The sequence below is a fragment of the Salmo trutta genome, chromosome 20 (assembly GCF_901001165.1).
Source record: "Salmo trutta chromosome 20, fSalTru1.1, whole genome shotgun sequence".
In the NCBI taxonomy this organism is placed as follows: Eukaryota; Metazoa; Chordata; class Actinopteri; order Salmoniformes; family Salmonidae; genus Salmo; species Salmo trutta.
The window spans coordinates 10,339,552-10,356,573 of record NC_042976.1 but is presented as its reverse complement, the minus strand read 5'-3'; the positions used below and the strand labels follow the sequence as shown (position 1 = coordinate 10,356,573).

Here is a 17,022-nt window from a genome sequence, read left to right as displayed (position 1 = left end):
TGCCCTCAGAACAGCCTTAATCAAGGCATGGATTTTAAAGTGTTCCACAGGGATGCTGGCCCATGTTGACTCCCATGCTTCCCACAGTTGCGTAAAGTTGGCTTGATGTCCATTGGGTGGTGGACAATTCTTGATACACATTCTTGAGCGTGAAAAACCCTGCAGTGTTGCAATTCTTGATACAAGCCAGTGTGCCTGGCACCTACTACCATACCCCGTTTAAAGGCACTTATATATTTTGTCTTGCCCATTCACCCTCTGAATGGCACACATACACAATCCATGTCTATAATGTCTCAAGGCTTAAAAATCATTATTTAACCTGTGTTAAATGCAATCCCCTTCATCTACACTGATTGAAGTGGATTTAACGACTGACCTCAATAAGGGATCATAGCTTTCACATGGTCAGTCTGTCATGGAAAGAGCAAGTGTTCCTGATGTTTTGTATAGTACACTATGCGTGGGCGCGTGTTTTTAAGTAGGAGCTGTAAACTTAAGAAGTTGTAATAAGCTAATGGGAGCAACGAATATGTACTTACCTCATATCTGTTGAGGTCATAGGTTATCTGTTGTGGTAATAGGCAACTACTGTAGTAAACTAATGGACAAAACGTAGGCTTCTACTTCCAGCTTATACATATAGTAAAATATTTACTAAATAAAGTAAAGTAAAAAGTAAAACTAATACAATAAAATAATAATAACAGGCTATATACAGGAGGTACCAGTAATTGGTAGGTAGGGTTAAAGTGACTATGCCAAGATAATATACAGCGAGTAGCAGCAGTGTAAAAACGAAGGGGGTTGGGTGTCAATGCAAATTGTTCAGCAATCTTATGGCTTGGGGGTAGAAGCTGTTAAAGACCCTTTTGGACCTAGACTTGGCGCTCTGGTACCGCTTGCCGTGCAGTTGCAGAGAGAACAGTCTATGACTTGGGTGACTGGAGTGTTTGACAATTTGTTGGGCCTTCCTCTGACACTGCCTGGTATATAGGTGCTGGATGGTAGGAAGCTTGGCCCCAGTGATGTACTGGGCCATACGCACTACCCTCTGTATCACCTTACGGTCAAATTCTCAACCGGTGAACATACCAGGCAGTAATGGAACCGGTCAGGATGCTCTCGATGGTGCAGCTGTAGATCTTTTTGAGGATCTGGGGACCCATGCCAAATCTTTTCTATCCCCTGAGGGGGAAAAGGTATTGTTGTGCCCTCTTCACGGCTGTCTTGGTGTGTTTGGACCATAATAGTTTGTTGATGATGTGGACACCAAGGAACGTGAAACTCTCAACCCACTCCATTACAGCCACGTCAATTTGAAAGAGGGCGTGTTCGTCCCCCCCTTTTCATGTAGTGTTTATTTTACAATAGTTATCTTTTGATTGTTTTCAATCCAATCCTTCATCCTTCACATAGCCTTTGTTTGTCACTCTCCCTCTAATCAGTGGGATGACGGCTCCCTCCGACTTGGTTGACTATCGCTGGGGGTTAACAGTCCTCATTAACAGATCTAGGTCATTAGTGGGGAGTCACGGCTTGCACTGCAGAGGTGTGTGTGTCCCTATGTGTGCCTGTGTGTTTGAGAGAGAAGAGAGACTCTTCCTGACAGTCAGTGCAGACAGCATTGTCATCACAGACTCATTGTCTTACAGAGGGGGACGCTAGTGCAGAGAGTATTGTTATCACAGACTCATCGTCCTACAGAGGGGGACGCTAGTGCAGAGAGTATTGTTACCACAGACTCATTGTCCTACAGAGGGGGACGCTAGTGCAGAGAGTATTGTTACCACAGACTCATCGTCCTACAGAGGGGGACGCTAGTGCAGAGAGCATTGTTATCACAGACTCATCGTCCTACAGAGGGGGACGCTAGTGCAGAGAGTATTGTTACCACAGACTCATCGTCCTACAGAGGGGGACACTAGTGCAGAGGTGTGCTGCGGGCAACCTTGTGCTGGGGGCAATAAAAGGCCACTTTAATATTTGCAGTTTTGTTACCCAATACAATGCCACAGATGTCTCAAATTTTGAGGGAGCGTGCAATTGACATGCTGAGTACAGGAATGTTCACCAGAGCTGTTGCCAGAAAATGTAATGTTTATTTCTCTGCTGTAAGCCGCCTTAAGTCATTTTAGAGAATTTGGCTGTTCGTTCAACTGGCCTCACAACAGCAGACCATGTGTAACCATGCCAGCCCAGGACCTCCACATCTGGCTTCTTTACCTGCGGGATTGTCTGAGACCAGCCACTCGGACAGCTGATGAAACTGTGGGTTTGCACAACCAAATAAAATCTGCCGAAACTGTCAGAAACCATCTCAGGGAAGCTCGTCTGCGTGCTCGTTGTCCTCACCTGGTCTCGACTTGACTGCAATTCGGCTTCATAACCGACTTGGGCAAATGCTCACCTTTGATGGCCACTGGAAAGCTGGAGAAGTGTGCTCTTAAATGATCCCGGTTTCATCTGTACTGGGCAGATGGCAGACAAGATGTATGGCATTGTGTTGGCGAGCGGTTTTGCCGAACAGAGTGCCCCATGGTGGCAGTGGGGTTGTGGTATGGGCAGGCATAAGCTACGAACAACAAACAACAATATCCTACCAACGGGACATCAAAAACTGTAATATCCTAGGTTTCACGGAATCGTGGCTGAATGACGACATGGATATTCAGCTAGTGGGATACACTCTGCACCGGCAGGATAGAACAGCACACTCCGGTAAGACGAGGGGGGGTGGTCTGTGCATATTTGTAAACAACAGCTGGTGCACGGAATCTAAGGAAGTCTCTAGATTTTTCTCGCCTGAAGTAGAGTATATTGTGATAAATTGCAGGCCACACTACTTCAAATCAAATCAAATTTATTTATATAGCCCTTCGTACATCAGCTGAAATCTCAAAGTGCTGTACAGAAACCCAGCCTAAAACCCCAAACAGCAAGCAATGCATGTGAAAGAAGCACGGTGGCTGGGAAAAACTCCCTAGGAAAAACTCCTGAGAAAGGCCAAAAACCTAGGAAGAAACCTAGAGAGGAACCAGGCTATGAGGGGTGGCCAGTCCTCTTCTGGCTGTGCCGGGTGGATATTATAACAGAACATGGTCAAGATGTTAAAATGTTCGTAAATGACCAGCATGGTCAAATAATAATAATCATAGTAATTGTCGAGGGTGCAACAAGCACGTCCGGTGAACAGGTCAGGGTTCCGTAGCCGCAGGCAGAACAGTTGAAACTGGAGCAGCAGCATGGCCAGGTGGACTGGGGACAGCAAGGAGTCATCATGCCAGGTAGTCCTGAGGCATGGTCCTAGGGCTCAGGTCCTCCGAGAGAAAGAAAGAAAGAGAGAAAGAGAGAATTAGAGAGAGCATATTTACATTCACACAGGACACCGGATAAGACAAGAGAATACTCCAGATGTAACAGACTGACCCTAGCCCCCGACACATAAACTACTGCAGCATAAATACTGGAGGCTGAGACAGGAGGGATCAGAAGACACTGTGGCCCCATCCGATGATACCCCCGGACAGGGCCAAACAGGCAGGATATAACCCCACCCACTTTGCCAAAGCACAGCCCCCACACCACTAGAGGGATATCTACAACCACCAACTTACCGTCCGAAGACAAGGCCGAGTATAGCCCACAAAGATGTCCGCCACGGCACAACCAAAGGGGGGGGCGCCAACCCAGACAGGAAGACCACGTCAGTGGCTCAACCTACTCAAGTGACGCACCCCTCCCATGGACGGCATGGAAGAACACCAGTAAGTCAGTGACTCAGCCCCTGTAAAAGGGTTAGAGGCAGAGAATCCCAGTGGGAAGAGGGGAACCGACAAGGCAGAGACAGCAAGGGCGGTTCGTTGCTCCAGCCTTTCCGTTCACCTTCACACTCCTGGGCCAGACTACACTTAATCATAGGACCTACTGAAGAGATAAGTCTTCAGTAAAGACTTAAAGGTTGAGACTGAGTCTGCGTCTCTCACATGGGTAGGCAGACCATTCCATAAAAATGGAGCTCTATAGGAGAAAGCCCTACCTCCAGCCGTTTGCTTAGAAATTCTAGGGACAATTAGGAGGCCTGCGTCTTGTGACCGTAGCGTACGTGTAGGTATGTACGGCAGGACCAAATCAGAAAGATAGGTAGGAGCAAGCCCATGTAATGCTTTGTAGGTTAGCAGTAAAACCTTGAAATCAGCCCTTGCCTTAACAGGAAGCCAGTGTAGGGAGGCTAGCACTGGAGTAATATGATCAAATTTTTTGGTTCTAGTCAGGATTCTAGCAGCCGTATTTAGCACTAACTGAAGTTTGTTTAGTGCTTTATCCGGGTAGCCGGAAAGTAGAGCATTGCAGTAGTCGAGCCTAGAAGTAACAAAAGCATGGATTAATTTTTCTGCGTCATTTTTGGACAGAAAGTTTCTGATTTTTGCAATGTTACGTAAATGGAAAAAAGCTGTCCTTGAAGCAGTCTTGATATGTTCTTCAAAAGAGAGATCAGGGTCCAGAGTAACGCCGAGGTCCTTCACAGTTTTATTTGAGACGACTGTACAACCATCCAGATTAATTGTCAGATTCAACAGAAGATCTCTTTGTTTCTTGGGACCTAGGACAAGCATCTCTGTTTTGTCCGAGTTTAAAAGTAGAAAATTTGCAGCCATCCACTTCCTTATGTCTGAAACACAGGCTTCTAGCGAGGGCAATTTTGGGGCTTCACCATGTTTCATTGAAATGTACAGCTGTGTGTCGTCCGCATAGCAGTGAAATTTAACATTGTTTTCGAATGACATCCCCAAGAGGTAAAATATATAGTGAAAACAATAGTGGTCCTAGAACGGAACCTTGAGGAACACCGAAATTTACAATTGATTTGTCAGAGGACGAACCATTCACAGAGACAAACTGATATCTTTCCGACAGACAAGATCTAAACCAGGCCAGAACTTGTCCATGTAGACCAATTTGGGTTTCCAATCTCTCCAAAAGAATGTGGTGATCGATGGTATCAAAAGCGGCACTAAGATCTAGGAGCATGAGGACAGATGCAGAGCCTCGGTCTGACGTCATTAAAAGGTCATTTACCACCTTCACAAGTGCAGTCTCAGTGCTATGATGGGGTCTAAAACCAGACTGAAGCGTTTCGTATACATTGTTTGTCTTCAGGAAGGCAGTGAGTTGCTGCGCAACAACTTTTTCAAAAAATTTTGAGAGGAATGGAAGATTCGATATAGGCCGATAGTTTTTTATAATTTCTGGGTCAAGATTCGGCTTTTTCAAGAGAGGCTTTATTACTGCCACTTTTAGTGAGCTTGGTACACATCCGGTGGATAGAGAGCCGTTTATTATGTTCAACATAGGAGGGCCAAGCACAGGAAGCAGCTCTTTCAGTAGTTTAGTTGGAATAGGGTCCAGTATGCAGCTTGAGGGTTTGGAGGCCATGATTATTTTCATCATTATGTCAAGAGATATAGTACTAAAACACTTTAGTATCTCCCTTGATCCTAGGTCCTGGCAGAGTTGTGCAGACTCTGGACAATGGAGCCCTGGAGGAATACCCAGATTTAAAGAGGAGTCCGTAATTTGCTTTCTAATGATCATGATCTTTTCCTCAAAGAAGTTCATAAATTTATTACTGCTGAAGTGAAAGCCATCCTCCATTTGCGAATGCTGCTTTTTAGTTAGCTTTGCGACAGTGTCAAAAAGAAATTTCGGATTGTTCTTATTTTCCTCAATTAAGTTGGAAAAATAGGATGATCGTGCAGCAGTGAGGGCTCTTCGATACTGCGCGGTACTGTCTTTCCAAGCTAGTCGGAAGACTTCCAGTTTAGTGTGGCGCCATTTCCGTTCCAATTTTCTGGAAGCTTGCTTCAGAGCTCGTGTATTTTCTGTATACCAGGGAGCTAGTTTCTTATGACAGATGTTTTTAATTTTTAGGGGTGCAACTGCATCTAGGGTATTGCGCAAGGTTGAATTGAGTTCCTCGGTTAGGTGGTTAACTGATTCTTGTCCTCTGACGTCCTTGGGTAGGCAGAGGGAGTCTGGAAGGGCATCAAGGAATCTTTGGGTTGTCTGAGAATTTATAGCACGACTTTTAATCTTCCTTGGTTGGGGTCTGAGCAGATTATTTGTTGCAATTGTAAACGCAATAAAATGGTGGTCCGATAATCCAGGATTATGAGGAAAAACATTAAGATCCACAACATTTATTCCATGGGACAAAACTAGGTCCAGAGTATGACTGTGGCAGTGAGTAGGTCCAGAGACATGTTGGACAAAACCCACTGAGTCGATGATGGCTCCGAAAGCCTTTTGGAGTGGGTCTGTGGACTTTTCCATGTGAATGTTAAAGTCACCAAAAATTAGAATATTATCTGCTATGACTACAAGATCCGATAGGAATTCAGGGAACTCAGTAAGGAACACTGCATATGGCCCAGGAGGCCTGTAAACAGTAGCTATAAAAAGTGATTGAGTAGGCTGCATAGATTTCATGACTAGAAGCTCAAAAGACGAAAACGTCATTGTTTTTTTTTTTGTAAATTGAAATTTGCTATCGTAAATGTTAGCAACACCTCCGCCTTTGCCGGATGCACGGGGGGTATGGTCACTAGTGTAACCAGGGGGTGAGGCCTCATTTAACACAGTAAATTCATCAGGCTTAAGCCATGTTTCAGTCAGGCCAATCACATCAAGATTATGATCAGTGATTAGTTCATTGACTATAACTGCCTTGGAAGTGAGGGATCTAACATTAAGTAACCCAATTTTGAGATGTGAAGTATCACAATCTCTTTCAATAATGGCAGGAATGGAGGAGGTCTTTATACTAGTAAGATTACTGAAGCGAACACCGCCATTTTTAATTTTGCCCAACCTAGATCGAGGCACAGACACGGTCTCAATGGGGAAAGCTGAGCTGACTACGCTAACTGTGCTAGTGGCAGACTCCACTAAGCTGGCAGGCTGGCTAACAGCCTGTTGCCTGGCCTGCACCCTATTTCATTGTGGAGCTAGAGGAGTTAGAGCCCTGTCTATGTACTTGCCTAGAGAGTTCTCAGCTATACTTTTCATGGCTGTTTATTTACTCAGCCAGCTGTATAAGGAAATAAGCAAACAGGAAACCACTCACCCAGAGGCGGTGCGCCTAGTGGCCGGAGACATTAATGCAGGGAAACATAAATCAGTTCTACCAAATCTCTATCAACATGTTAAATGTGCAACCAGAGGGAAAAAAATTCTAGATCACCTCTACTCCACACACAGAGACATGTACAAAGCTCTCCCTCACCCTCCATTTGGTAAATCCGACCAATTATTCATGCAGCCAGCTGTATAAGGAAATAAGCAAACAGGAAACCACTCACCCAGAGGTGGCGCTCCTAGTGGCCGGAGACTTTAATGCAGGGAAACTTAAATCAGTTCTACCAAATCTCTATCAACATGTTAATGTGCAACCAGAGGGAAAACAATTCTAGATCACCTCTACTCCACACACAGAGACACGTACAAAGCTCTCCCTCGCCCTCCATTTGGTAAATCCGACCACAACTCTATCCTCCTGATTCCTGCTTACAAGCAAAAATTAAAGCAGGAAGCACCAGTTACTCGGTCTATAAAAAAATGGTCAGATGAAGTAGATGCTAAACTACAGGACTGTTTTGCTATCACAGACTGGAACATGTTCCGGGATTCTTCCGATGACATTAAGGAATACACCACATCAGTCACTGGCTTTATCAATAAGTGCATTGAGGACATCGTCCCCACAGTGACTGTACTTACATACCCCAACCAGAAGCCATGGATTACAGGCAACATTCGCACTGAGCTAAAGGGTAGAGCTGCCGCTTTCAAGGTGCTGGACTTTAACCCGGAAGCTTACAAGAAATCCCGCTATGCCCTGCGACGAACCATCAAACAGGCAAAGCGTCAATACAGGGCTAAGATTGTATCATACTACACCGGCTCCGACACTCGTCGGATGTAGCAGGGCTTGCAAACTATTACGGACTACAAAGGGAAGCACAGCCGCGAGCTGCCCAGTGACACGAGCCTACCAGACGAGCTAAATCACTTCTATGCTCGCTTCGAGGCAAGCAACACTGAGGCATGCATGAGAGCATCAGCTGTTTCGGACGACTGTGTGATCACGCTCTCCGTAGCCGATGTGAGAAAGACCTTTAAACAGGTCTACATACACAAGACTGCAGGGCCAGACGGATTACCAGGACGTGTGCTCCGGGCATGTGCTGACCAACTGGCAGGTGTCTTCACTGACATTTTCAACATGTCCCTGATTGAGTCTGTAATACCAACATGCTTCAAGCAGACCACCTTAGTCCCTGTGCCCAAGAACACAAAGGCAACCTGCCTAAATGACTACCGACCCGTAGCACTCACGTCTGTAGCCATGAAGTGCTTTGAAAGGCTGGTATGGTTCACATCAACACCATTATCCCAGAAACCCTAGACCCACTCCAATTTGCATACCGCCCAAACAGATCCACAGATGATGCAATCTCTATTGCACTCCACACTGCCCTTTCCCACCTGGACAAAAGGAACACCTATGTGAGAATGCTATTCATTGACCTCAGCTCAGCGTTCAACACCATAGTACCCTCAAAGCTCATCACTAAGCTAAGGAACCTGGGACTAAACACCTCCCTTTGCAACTGGATCCTGGACTTCCTGAGGTCTCTGACCTCCTCCCTATAGGCTGTCTCGTCGTTGTCGGTATCAGGCCTACCACTGTTGTGTCGTCAGCAAACTTAATAATGGTGTTGGAGTCGTGCCTGACCATGCAGTCGTGGGTGAACAGGGAGTACAGGAGGGGACTGAACACGCACCCCTGGGGAGCTCCAGTTTTGAGGATCAGCAGATGTGTTGGTACCTACCCTCACCACCTGGCAACTCAAAAACCTTGAACATCAACTATCACTGATGTGTGTCTTCAATGGTAGATTAATGCATGGCAGCCATTTTACTCCACAATACTCAACACACAGTGATTGTCAGTGGAGAGAAGCTGCAGGGACTATTAAAAAGTGATATTATATATAACACATAACAGTTGGCTACAGGGACCATTCTACCCTCATATCCCTCCTCTTGGTTGAGATGAGGGCCATGGGAGGTTTAGTGACCAGAGAGAACCAGGACCTACATTGTTTTTTTCACATCCAGGGCGACGGCCGAGTCACAACCTGGTAGTCTCAGGCAGTCTCACAGACCCCCGCTCTACAGCTTCAGAGGTGAGCTAGTAGAGATGCACAGGGTCATATATCCACAGGGTCATACAGCCACAGGGTCATACAGCCACAGGGTCATACAGTCACAGGGTCATGCAGCCACAGGGTATACAGCCACAGGGTCATATAGCCACAGGGTCATACATCCACAGGGTCATACAGCTATTTGCATGTAGTCAACATTCATACATTTTCTAGAGTTTATACTGTTGACAAACAGTAAATGAAAGTGAGGTGAAAAGCCTACTCTACTGGACCTTCACTGTTTCACCCATTATCTGTTTTGTATTCTCTAAAGGAGGTTGTTAATGAGAATGAGCAGACACTCCTGTTAGTCTCTAAAGGAGGTTGTTAATGAGAGTGAGCAGACACTCCTGTTAGTCTCTAAAGGAGGTTGTTAATTAGCAGACACTCCTGTTAGTCTCTAAAGGAGGTTGTTAATGAGAATGAGCAGACACTCCTGTTAGTCTCTAAAGGAGGTTGTTAATGAGAATGAGCAGACACTCCTGTTAGTCTCTAAAGGAGGTTGTTAATTAGCAGACACTCCTGTTAGTCTCTAAAGGAGGTTGATAATTAGAATGAGCAGACACTCCTGTTAGTCTCTAAAGGAGGTTGTTAATTAGAATGAGCAGACACTCCTGTTAGTCTCTAAAGGAGGTTGTTGATTAGCAGACACTCCTGTTAGTCTCTAAAGGAGGTTGATAATTAGAATGAGCAGACACTCCTGTTAGTCTCTAAAGGAGGTTGTTAATTAGCAGACACTCCTGTTAGTCTCTAAAGGAGGTTGTTAATGAGAATGAGCAGACACTCCTGTTAGTCTCTAAAGGAGGTTGTTAATGAGAGTGAGCAGACACTCCTGTTAGTCTCTAAAGGTTGTTAATTAGCAGACACTCCTGTTAGTCTCTAAAGGAGGTTGTTAATGAGAATGAGCAGACACTCCTGTTAGTCTCTAAAGGAGGTTGTTAATGAGAATGAGCAGACACTCCTGTTAGTCTCTAAAGGAGGTTGTTAATTAGCAGACACTCCTGTTAGTCTCTAAAGGAGGTTGATAATTAGAATGAGCAGACACTCCTGTTAGTCTCTAAAGGAGGTTGTTAATTAGAATGAGCAGACACTCCTGTTAGTCTCTAAAGGAGGTTGTTGATTAGCAGACACTCCTGTTAGTCTCTAAAGGAGGTTGATAATTAGAATGAGCAGACACTCCTGTTAGTCTCTAAAGGAGGTTGTTAATTAGCAGACACTCCTGTTAGTCTCTAAAGGAGGTTGTTAATGAGAATGAGCAGACACTCCTGTTAGTCTCTAAAGGAGGTTGTTAATGAGAGTGAGCAGACACTCCTGTTAGTCTCTAAAGGAGGTTGTTAATTAGCAGACACTCCTGTTAGTCTCTAAAGGAGGTTGTTAATGAGAATGAGCAGACACTCCTGTTAGTCTCTAAAGGAGGTTGTTAATGAGAATGAGCAGACACTCCTGTTAGTCTCTAAAGGAGGTTGTTAATGAGAGTGAGCAGACACTCCTGTTAGTCTCTAAAGGAGGTTGTTAATGAGAATGAGCAGACACTCCTGTTAGTCTCTAAAGGAGGTTGTTAATGAGAGTGAGCAGACACTCCTGTTAGCTCAGTTGACTTTAGTCCCTGTTCCATCCTTCAGATTAGCATGGAGGTGAGTGACTTTCACAGCATGACATCTGCTCCCCAGCTGAGCACAGCACCTGTGTTAACTAGGATCAGTTCCTCCCAGGCCAACAGGGCTTCTCTCTGAGCCAACAGTGATCTCTGTCTCTCTCTCTGTCAGCTTGTTAATTCCTCCACCTGGTGCACCACACCGATACCACAGTCAAGAGTCCTCTAGGGAGTGTTATGATCTTTCTCTCTTTCAGCCTTGGCTTGTGTAACCTGGCCTGTCTAGTACCTCTGTGTGTGTGTGTGTGTGTGTGTGTGTGTGTGTGTGTGTGTGTGTGTGTGCGTGCGTGTGCGTATAAATCCCAAAGCCTTCGGGTACCTGGCGCACACCAGAGCAGAGCCTGTCGTGTTTGTGTGGTATACTCGGCACCATCGAAAGGCCCTGAATTGCGGTTGAAGGGAACACAACAAAAACCCCGAGCTCTTCTTCAAGACTCTGTTCAAGCTGAAAGAGAGAGGCCTGGCCTTTCAACTGTCTGTCCTGGGGGAGACCTTCACCGACGTGCCAGGTACACACACACACACGCCTTTCTACAAGTAAAACATTTAGTGAGCTCTGGTTCGGCGATGACACTCATTTTCAAAGCAGCAGTGGATGTTTGGGTTTAAAACTGTTTTAAAGTTCTACTCCGTTCATGGTGGTGTGGTGCACCAGGTGGAGGAATTAACAAACTGACAGAGAGAGAGAGAGACAGAGATCACTGTTGGCGGTGTAGTATACATTTGTGCAGCCAAGGTGTTATGTTCTGGCTTTCGATGGCTTTCGATGTGATTGGTCATTTTAGCAGGTGAAGGGTTAAGGCTGTCTCAGACATGCATTTTGTTGCATTATGTTATTTAGTTTACCCTCCATTAAACTGAAGTCTTTATGTAGGAATCTAATCCGTTATAAAGAGTTCACAAAGTGAGCAACTGAACAAAGCCGATTAGTCTACTCAGGCATTTTACTTAATTAAATGAAAGTAGATCAAATAATGTCTCTCGCTCTCTCTCTCTCTTTATCTCTATTTCTCTCTCTGTCTATCTATATCTCTCTCTTGATCTCGATCTCTCTATCTCTCTTTATCTCTATTTCTCTCTCTGTCTCTCTATCTATATCTCTCTCTTGATCTCGATCTCTCTCTCTCTCTTTATCTCTATTTCTCTCTCTGTCTCTCTATCTATATCTCTCTCTTGATCTCGATCTCTCTATCTCTATCTCTATTTCTCTATCTATATCTCTCTCTTGATCTCGTTCTCTCTATCTCTCTTTATCTCTATCTCTCTCTTTATCTTTATCTCGCTCTCTATCACTATTTATCTTTATCTCTCTCTCCCTATCTATATCCCTCTTCTCTTTATCTCGATCTCTCTTTCTATCTCTCTCTCTCTTTCTCTCTTTATCTTTATCTCTGTCTTCATCTCTCTCTCTCTCTCTTTCTCTCTCTGTCTTTATTTCTCTCTCTTTCTTGATCTTTTTATCTCTCTACCTTTCACTCTTTATCTCTCTCTCTCTTTATCTATCTTTCTCTCCCTCTCTCCCTCCACATTCAGACATCTTTGCGGAAGAAAAGTTTTGTAATAATAACAAAATATGAACTACTGAATGAATGAATGAAAGGTAGTTTTCATGTGAAGGAAACATTTGTTTGAAATTGACATGTTGTCTACATGAATACAATTGAGATGGTTCATTAACACTGAAGGGTTTGGTCAGATCCAGCCTACAGCCAAGGTGGAACAGGAGCCAGAGTAGAGGAGTGCTACTTCAGTAAGGAGGAGGAGGCTTGTGATCTTAGAGAACACCATGCTGGCTATATCCTTCTGCCTACAGCACAAACTCCCATCTAACAGATAGTGTACCTTTCCCATGGACCTATGTATGCTATGTGTAGCAATATGGGAATCTGTCTTCGAGAGAGCGAGGAAAACACGTAGAAGCTTGGCTGTGTGCAATAATGAAGCCACTTGCTAATTATGGTTGTGAAAAATACTATTCTGACTTTGAGGCAGGAATGTCCGTCTGGGGGAGTCGTGTACAGTGATCTTCTCCACTTACCAAACCAGGGGGATCTGAGACACACAAGTCCACCCACTGAGCTCCATTGATGGTGAACCTTGTGGATGCGGTGGTGGTGGTGGTGGTGTGAGCGTTCTGTGTGTTTGCGAGCGTGTGTTTTAGACAACACAGGAAAAACACACACATTGAATGGATCAATATGATCAAATTGGCTTACCGAAAGTAAACAAAATAGATATCGGTGCTCGTTGAGAGTGTTCCATTCCATTACGTTCCTTTTCAAGTCAGTAAGGGATTCAGAATAGATGTTTAATGTTATCAGCTTCACATACTGTGGCATTCAAAGCTGGAAAATAGTTTGACACATTTTTCATTTCCACATTCTTCTTCAGGATTAACAAGAGCACAATCAGAGAAAAGAGTAGTCCAGTCATATTGCCCGACCAGAGGTGTGTTTTAGTCCTCATTATTCTTTCATTTGGCCTAATCTGATTAATTATGCGCTAGCAATGTGAGCAGACGCATATTCATGCCCTGAAGTGAATAAGTCATTTAGCCCAGCAAAATTGTCAGCTAATTCTATTTTAGGAAGAAAGCCTGTCAACCATAACCATGCCCACTTTACACACAACGCCACTGAAACGGAACTGACCTTAATAATCGGTTTCATAGATTTCGCTGTCATAGACCACGAGGCCATTGTCTTGCTACCTTTAAATTAGCTTGATTAGCCATGCCATTCTTTGGAATGCAGGCGAAGGCTATTCGACTATCAGAAAGCGTAAACCCCTTTCATACAAGGCCGAAAAGTAGTTCCTCTCATTAAACATAGGACAAACTCTTGCCTGCCAAACATGTTAGGATGCAAGAATAAGACTATTCATGTTAATAAGACCATCATTAAATAGTCTGTAAACTATTAGTACCTAGCTAGTTATTACTAGCTGTTACCTGGTTTGGAACATTTTAGAAAGCAGACTACAGGGTGTGTTTACTGCATGGGCCTAGATGTGTGAGGAGCTTTTGCCCTTCCATTTTAGTCTTAACATGAAATGAAACTCTGAAGAACTAATCCCATGTTTAAAAATGTATGTCTGTTGCATGAGGAATGATGTACAAAAGTGATGGAAAGGAGTGAAATTGAGGTGTCATCAAATATTGATGCACATTCTACAAAATATTTAAATGGGCAGGTTTATGCACTGGTCAGTAGGGTTCAGATATGTTCAGTGAAAGTAATGGGAAGCTCTATGTAGCATACTGTACTATACCATACCATACCATACTATAACACACCATACCATTGCTATACTATACCATACCCTACCATAGTATTACCATACCATACCCTACTATACCATAACTTATCATTATCATACTCTTCCATACTATACCATTACCATATGATTACCATACCCTACCATACTATACCCTTCCATACTATACCATTATCATACCATTATCATACCCTACCATACTATCCCATTACCATACCCTACCATACTATACCATTACCATACCCTTCCATACTATGCCATTACCATACCCTACCATACTATACCAATACCATACCCTTCCATACTATGCCATTACCATAGCATTTCATTCCCATACTATACCATAGCATGTCATTACCGTATCATTACCATACATACCATATCATTACCATACATACCAATTGTCTTCTCTATCTCCAAGTTATTTCAGGAGATGAACGTTTAAAAAAGAAGTTATTCACATTTGAAAACCATTTGTATGGCTTTTAGGTCCTCTATTTGGTTTTTAACGTCCTGTAACATTGCGTATGATGTGAGTTAACATTGATGGGTCCACTGAAAGAGCGGCTTTTCTCTCCACATCATTTTGACAATGGGGAAATGCGGTTCTGGGAAATGTGCTAGCCTCGTCTGGATGCTTTCTTTCCTCTGGATATTCCCAGCTAGTATATGGGGCTTTATTTATACAAAACTGTGCATGAAAATAACCAATGTCAACAAAGACACAATGGGACCCATTTTGACATCGCTGTTAGGCTCATGCAATTATTAGTGCCAGATATTGTGTTCACTTTCCAATTTTGGGGACAGAGCAAACCAACTTTTGTCCGTCATTGGCAAGACCAGAACTCGTTTTTTTAGCAAATGGATTTCTGACAAAATGGTTATGTATAGAACTGGTGCCCAAATGGTTATGTATAGAACCGGGTCCCAAATGTAGAGCCACTGTATTACTTGTTGGTTTTAAGCCAATGCTTTCGAACGGGAAACTAAATGATACCGTTTTATATTGCAGGCTATAAGATGTTCATTGTGGCTGCTATCGAATGTGCCCCGAGGCTTTAGTGTATCCTTAAATATTACCATGTATTCCCAGTATGTTATAATACACCATTAGATTGCAAGACATTTAATTCTCTAATTGTATTATCTCTAGAAATGTGTTGTATTTAAAATGTTCAAGATGTAAATCTGCAAAATAAAGCACAGAAATTGGACCTGATGTTTAACACCATAGCTGTGCTTGTTCCTTTAATCAGATTTGCATAAAAAATGTGAATCTTTAAAAAATAATACTAGTTCAGTTATGTAAAATCTGTCCCAGTTCAGGGTAAAATGTATTTTTTATGATAAAAGTGAACGGTGTTCAGCCCGTGCTTTGATGTTTTTGTTTAATTAAATATGTATGTTTTCCGTTGCCCTCTCCCTCCTACAGCAGGGTATCTGTAATCTACACCTGCTCTGTAATATTCATGTAATGCTCTCCCTCCTACAGCAGGGTATCTGTAATCTACACCTGCTCTGTAATATTCATGTAATGCTCTCCCTCCTACAGCAGGGTATCTGTAATCTACACCTGCTCTGTAATATTCATGTAATGCTCTCCCTCCTACAGCAGGGTATCTGTAATCTACACCTGCTCTGTAATATTCATGTAATGCTCTCCCTCCTACAGCAGGGTATCTGTAATCTACACCTGCTCTGTAATATTCATGTAATGCTCTCCCTCCTACAGCAGGGTATCTGTAATCTACACCTGCTCTGTAATATTTATGTAATGCTCTCCCTCCTACAGCAGGGTATCTGTAATCTACACCTGCTCTGTAATATTCATGTAATGCTCTCCCTCCTACAGCAGGGTATCTGTAATCTACACCTGCTCTGTAATATTCATGTAATGCTCTCCCTCCTACAGCAGGGTATCTGTAATCTACACCTGCTCTGTAATATTCATGTAATGCTCTCCCTCCTACAGCAGGGTATCTGTAATCTACACCTGCTCTGTAATATTTATGTAATGCTCTCCCTCCTACAGCAGGGTATCTGTAATCTACACCTGCTCTGTAATATTTATGTAATGCTCTCCCTCCTACAGCAGGGTATCTGTAATCTACACCTGCTCTGTAATATTTATGTAATGCTCTCCCTCCTACAGCAGGGTATCTGTAATCTACACCTGCTCTGTAATATTCATGTAATGCTCTCCCTCCTACAGCAGGGTATCTGTAATCTACACCTGCTCTGTAATATTCATGTAATGCTCTCCCTCCTACAGCAGGGTATCTGTAATCTACACCTGCTCTGTAATATTTATGTAAAGCTCTCCCTCCTACAGCAGGGTATCTGTAATCTACACCTGCTCTGTAATATTCATGTAATGCTCTCCCTCCTACAGCAGGGTATCAGTAATCTACACCTGCTCTGTAATATTCATGTAATGCTCTCCCTCCTACAGCAGGGTATCTGTAATCTACACCTGCTCTGTAATATTCATGTAATGCTCTCCCTCCTACAGCAGGGTATCAGTAATCTACACCTGCTCTGTAATATTTATGTAATGCTCTCCCTCCTACAGCAGGGTATCTGTAATCTACACCTGCTCTGTAATATTCATGTAATGCTCTCCCTCCTACAGCAGGGTATCTGTAATCTACACCTGCTCTGTAATATTCATGTAATGCTCTCCCTCCTACAGCAGGGTATCTGTACTCTAAACCAGCTCTGTAATGTTCAGTGATTCATGCACTTATCAACTTCTTAGGGCTAGGCCTCTTCTTTCTCAATTTCCGCCTGAATGACGTGCCCAAAGTAAACTGCCTG

General features: G+C 43.6%; 1 pseudogene; it reads left to right on the top strand.

The window, feature by feature from the left end:
- The window catches only part of LOC115156288 (glycosyltransferase-like domain-containing protein 1), a 60,468-nt pseudogene extending 44,757 nt beyond the window's left edge, over window positions 1-15,711 (top strand).
- The last annotated feature ends 1,311 nt before the right edge of the window (window positions 15,712-17,022 follow it).